Source organism: Dendrobates tinctorius, unplaced genomic scaffold, assembly GCF_039654945.1.
Source record: "Dendrobates tinctorius isolate UK_male_01 unplaced genomic scaffold, ASM3965494v1 ptg000279l, whole genome shotgun sequence".
Lineage (NCBI taxonomy): Eukaryota > Metazoa > Chordata > Amphibia > Anura > Dendrobatidae > Dendrobates > Dendrobates tinctorius.
In genome coordinates, this window is record NW_027361946.1 from 107,959 (window position 1) to 114,278 (window position 6,320).

Sequence of the window (6,320 nt, forward strand, 5' to 3'; positions counted from 1 at the left end):
CTGATGCCTACAGCAGAGAGAGGTCAGCAGCACTAGGAGGAGCTGATGTCTACAGCAGAGAGAGATGTCAGTGTAGGGAAGTGGACTGACCTATGGACCTGTCTGCAGTAGGAAGGTGAATGCAAAATGTGCAGTAAAAGTACTTGACGTGGACTGCTGGATATGTATGTGGGGAGACAGCTAGAGACAGTGGAAGATGGTAAAGTACTGGGTTTGACCACTAGGTGGAGACCAAGAACAGCAGGAAAAGGAGACGGTGCAGTACTGAAGTTTGGCCACAAGATGGAGGCAGAAAAGGGCTTAACAACAGCTTAAGGCTAGGAAACCGCATAGTCATGGGGGGCAGAATTACAGGAGCTCTAGAGGGGAATTCCCGGGGAGGGGAATAAATAGGTAGAGAGAGTTCCAGCAGCAAGCCAGTCCAGGAGGAGGAGTTCAGCAGAGCAGGAGACTGAAAGAGGAAGAGACAGAGAAGAAGAACTCCGGGAGGGACTGGAAGGAGAAACAGTCAGGGGGGTGGCCCTGACAGGAGAGCCGCAGGACAGAGGAAGCCCAGGGGTATGAGACGGACGGACACGGACAGGTGAAGCGCTGTGGTAGTGGGCCTAAGGCAGCCACAGTGAAAGAGCTGCGAGGGACATCACTGTAAAGGACAGAGAAGAAGGTGAAAGGTACCCGGGTCTGTGTACGGAAGCTGTCGTGCTGATGTCGTGTTGCTGTGGTCGTTGGGAGTATGGCCAATTAAGAGGACCTGTTGAACGCACATCGGTTTCTGTCTTCAGTCTGTTCGCGGCGAAAAAGGGACCACCCCCCCAGTCGGCCCACGTACCTACACTTGGTGTAGTCGGCAGGATCACCACTGCCAATACACCAACGTCAGCGGTAAGACTGCGCCAAAGATCCAAAGGATCCATGCTGAGCGGGTTGAACATTTTGATTTGTGGACTTTAATTGGAATTATCGGATTGGATTAAAAGTATCCTGAAAGTGACTTTTTCGATTCTACAAATGGCAGCTGTCAGATTGGAGGACTGCCGGGGTGAGCTGAGCCGAGGCTGCCCCTGGGGGAGCAGTTGCCAGAGCAGCAAGCACTCAGCCGTTCTGAGGATCCACAGCAGATGGAGTCCCTGACAGCTGGACCCGCAGAGCTGAAGCTGGAGGAGAAAACAGGAGCGCTCGCCCACTGCTCAGGCTTTGTTGGACTGGCCGCTGGAGCAACTGTTGCCGTCCCTCCCTGCGGAACCATCGGGCCTGGAGGCTGGTCCTGCCGGACGGCGGGATGGAGAACAGCAGCAGACACCGGGCGATGGGACTGGGAGCAGCGGATGAGGGTCGGGGACCGGCAACACCTCACATACGCCAGTTGCTCAGATGCCCCGACCCCTAGAAGAGTTGCGGGACAGCCTGAAGGGAGCCACGGCGCTGGGGAAGGTGAGCGTTCCCTTGGCCCAGGCTGCAGCCCTGCAGGCAGTTCCTGCTCCCACGCCCTGTACACGTGACAGGCCCCAGGGCCCCGACACCGGCCCTCAGTGGATCGCCCGCCAGGGCAGTGGGGTACTCGGTACCTGGCCGGTATTTCACTGGGAAGTGTCACAGTAGTGGTGACCCGGCTGGGCGTCCATGTAAGGGAGTGAAGAGATGGAATAAAGTTTATGAATAGATGATTCGTGACGCCACCTGTGGTGTTCGGCAAATGTTAAGCCGATGCTGCAGACAGATCCTCTGGGATAGATGGTGTAGTGCAGCAATGATGTTATAGCCCTCCACAGGCAGGGCTGTAGTCCCAGCACAGTGTAGGTGGGTGTTGGGAAGGAAGGTGCAGTGTCAGGCACAGAGATGTAGCAGTGCCGGGGAGGTTGCAGCAAGAAAGCAAGGGCACAATAGGTTGCAGTTTCTTTACCTTTACTTGGCAAAGGCAGCCCAGGGTCCTGAGTACAGATGGCACAGGAGCTGGTCAGCCTGGAAGCAAATCAGGAATCACTCTGGCAGATGGGTTGTGCAGTCTCCTTACTAGCGCTCTCAATGAAGTACTCCCAGTACTGAGTTACACTGGAGTTCCTCCTTTCTGATGTTATCCACACTCCACTTGCATGGCAGACAGCCGTAGCCTTTTATCTCTCTTGGCTCACCCGTCGCTGTTGTGCCTCTGAGGATTATGTGGGAATAGGGCATTTACAGCTTTCTATTCCTCTAGTTTCTGGTGCAGGACCATTAGTATCCATGCACCCTTGGAGATCAGGCTCCAGATCATGCGCTATCACTGGGACTGAGCTCTCCACTTTTCTCAGTCTCCCCAGTTCTTCTCCTCCATGTCTGCACACGACGCCCTCCTAAAACTAACTTACCTATTTCCCCTCCTGGCCCCCAGAGAGAAGCTCTTCCCCTTATCATTGGTTCAGAGCTCCCTCTGCCGGCCCGGAGTGGGAACTGTGTTGCATGTTATGGTTAACTGCCAGAGAGACCCTTCATTGCTTCCAGGCATGACATCACTCTCCCTAGGAGGAAGGTAAAGCCACTGTGGCGACCATACTCCTGGGGGCGCCACATCAGCATCCCCGCTCGGCCTCCCTCATCCAGCGTCCCCGGCTCCCGATGGATCCGTGGCCGAGGCAGGGCCGACCAATGTCTGTGTCGTCGACCCCGAGCTGCCCGCCTGGCAGCGCCCCGTACTGCATCTCCGGTGCAGAGCAGATCCACGGCCTGCTCACTGAGGCATGCGGTCTCCTCTGCTGCGCTCCATATCGCAACAGAGGCCTATCCATCAAAGCTCACCGCCGCTTCGGCCCCACTCCAGATCACAGCTGTGGCCAGGTCGCCAGGAACCATGGCCCACTCACCGGTAACCGCAGCTGCCTCTGCTCCACTCTCAGCCCCGACTGTGGCCTACCCACTGATAGCTGCGGCCGCCTCCACCCCACTCGCGGCTCCGACTGTGGCTTTCCCGCCGGTGTCCGTGGCAGCCTCTGCCCCACTCTCGGCTGCGGCCTACTCGTCAGGCTCCGCGGCCTATACCGGGCCTTCTGTCTGGATCGCTGACGTCATCTCGCAGAAGAAGGCCAAAGAGTGGGAGGTCTGGGCGCTGCTGCATGAAAAGGGGAGGAGAACTCCTGGGCCTCGGGCACAAAGGCCACTCGTGGCCCAGGGACCACCAGACATCCTGCAGACTCCACAGCTGTGGAGTTCCTTGCTGTTGACAGAACATCGGCCATCAGGAGACAGCCCGGAGCACCGCTGAAATACGGACTACCGGGACTGCTGTGCCCTGTTGCGCAGCATGGGGACTGTTCCGCCGCCCCTGGGGGTAAATACCCAACTCTTGATACAGCGGGGATGTGTGAGGGTGCTACCCACAAAGGATGGGGCACACCACTGTTTAAAAGTATTGTTGGAAAATGTTTAAAAGATGCATCATGAAGCAGTTTGATAATGATGTGCAGTTTGATAAGGTTGTAGGAATAATGTCCATGAAGAAACGGGGGTCGTGACTAGTTTAAATGGTTTAAAAACCATGACTGTTCTGAACTGAAGGTACAAGAAAGTGTATAGAATTGAACCGACAGTGGTCCATAGATCAGATCCTGAGTAGCCCAAACACCCCAAAATGAAAGAGGGAAGCTTGCGGTGATCTGGTAGGCCTGAGCCTCGGTCGTTGCACTCCAAATTTTAAAAAAAATGGTGCTGAAAGTGAGAAAATTGGGAGGAACGCACCCCTTGAGAAGTCCGGGTGGTCCTATCACAACAAGAAGGAATTGTTATAGAGGCGTATGTGCCGACGAGTGGCTATAAGCTACTCGGAGCATGAATGCTCCCGGTTCTGTTTGGCTCCCCGTGTATCATGGGCTTTGCTTAACGACCAGTCAGACAACAGAAGGTGGGGAAGCTGCAGAAGGAAAAATGAAGGGGACAAAATTGTCAAGGGCAACAATGGTAAAAGGAAGGGGGTATGTAGGGAAGTGGACTGACCTACAGACATGGCTGCAGTAGGAAGGTGAATGCAAAATGTGCAGTAAAAGTACTTGATGTGGACTGCTGGATATGTATGTGGAGAGACAGCTAGAGACAGTGGAAGATGGTAAAGTACTGGGTTTGACCACTAGGGGGAGACCAAGAACAGCAGGAAAAGGAGACGGTGCAGTACTGAAGTTTGGCCACAAGATGGAGGAAGAGAGCAGTGAGAAAAGGGCTTAACAACAGCTTAAGGCCTCTTTCACACATCAGGTTTTCGCCGTCAGGCGCGATCCGGCGCTTTTGACAGAAACCGGATCCGGCGAAATGCAATGCCGGATCCGGTTTCCCCCCCATTGACTTGCATTTGCGCCGGATCGCGCCAGATGGCCATGCGTTTCATCCGGTTTTCGCCGGATCCGGCAATGTGTCGCAATGTGTCGCGATCCGGCGTCTGGAAAAAACGTCTACTGTAACGTTTTTTGTCTCCGGCGAAAAAGCCGTACCCGCCGGATCCGGCGCGTCCGGCTTTTTCACACAATGAAAGCCTATGAGCGCCGCAATGCGCCGGATCCGGTTTTTTGGTCTGAGCATGCTCAGTAGCTCTGCCCACAGGAGATATATAAAAGCAAGACAATGGGACCCTCAGCCACACCCAACATGCCACCCAAGCCAAGAACCAGGAGCAGGAGAAGGCAGCAGACATCTGCAGCAGCAGCACCATCAGCACCACCCCAAATGGAGCAGCATGCTGAACGGGAGGGGAGTCCAGAAGCAGATGAGAGACGGTAATTATCAAATCCCCCATTCCTCCAAACTAGGGCCATGGAATATCAAGATATTCATTGGCCCTTTGTTTCTCTTTATTCAACAGCCGCCAAAGAGATGCAGCAGCAGCAGCAGCAGAAATGGCATCACTGGCAGCAGCAATACAAACAGCCATGGAGTCTGGCCATCAACAGGACAGCACATCTTCTTCTGGGAGCCCTCCCTCGCATCGTCAGCGTTTGACGGTAAGTTTTTATTTCCAAAATCCATCATCTCTGTAATATATGTCTATTCATTGCCTTTTATTTCAAAACAGGAATCACAAGATGAAGAGGAGCTCCCAGAAGAAGAAGGAAGGGGTGGACAGACACCTGGAGTGGGCTCACAATTGGTAAGTTTTTTGCATCAAACGCAGAAACACAACATCACACTACACACAACACATAGAAAACAATGTTCTGCAGACCACACACAGCAAACAAATGCCTACATCCAAAGACATAACATTTTTTGTTTTCTTCTCTAGTCTTCCCAATCTGGTGCTCGGCCAAGAGGTCCTCGCAGTGCCTCCCAGGGTCGTCAGCGACAGCAACGCGGCGGTCACCAGCGTGTAAGTATAAATATTTTTGCTTTGTTTTTTTGCACTTTTTATTTCATTTCTTTTGTGGAGGCTAATTATGTTATTTTTGTCTTTTTCTTTAACAGCCTTCACAGCGTGCTCCCGACTCTGACGGTGAGGATGGAGGGATTGATGTGGACCGCCTCATCGATCTCGTCAGAGAAAGGGAGCCGCTCTGGAATATGGCTGACCGCCGCCACGCTGACCTGATCGTTACCCGACGACTCTGGGAGGAAATCTGTTCGCTCCTTGTGGGCCGCTGGGAGGACCTCGATGCTCGGGCCCAGATTAAAGAGCGTAAGTATATACAGTACCGGTTGCTTGATGTAAACCAGTGTTTCCCGAACTCCAGTCCTCGTGGTCCCCACGGATCATGTGTTCAGGATTTCTATTTACTATGGAAATCCTGAAAACATGACCCCTGGGGACCATGAGGACTGGAGTTTGGGAAACACTGATGTTGTATACTAACCACTCCTTTCTCGTTTCAGGGAACAGAATTGTGAATCGGTGGCGGTCTGTGAGGGATCGTTTCAAGAAGGAGTTCAATAAAGAGATGCGGGCCCCGAGTGGATCTGGAGGACGCAGGAGCAAGTACAAGTACGCACAAGCCCTGTTGTTCCTCCGGGAAACAATGCTCACCAGAAGGTAAATATTACAAACCACATGTGAAAAAAAATGTTAGATGTAACTTTTTTTTTTCAGCCAGGGCCATACCATGTCAGTATTTTAATAGTTTTTTTTTCTCTTTATTCCACAGCACGGTGAGCAGCACTCGGGAGCCGGCACGATTGGACCCTTCTGAGGCGATCCCTGAGGAGACCGGCACCGAGGGACACTTCGACCGCCCCGGTACATCTGCACCTTCCCAGCCTTCCCACACATTCGACCCATCTGTCCCATCCACCAGCACAGGAGCATCGTGGCCGCCTACATTACATGAAGCTGCTGGTGAGGAGATCGCTTTCCCTTTACCCCACCCTTCTGC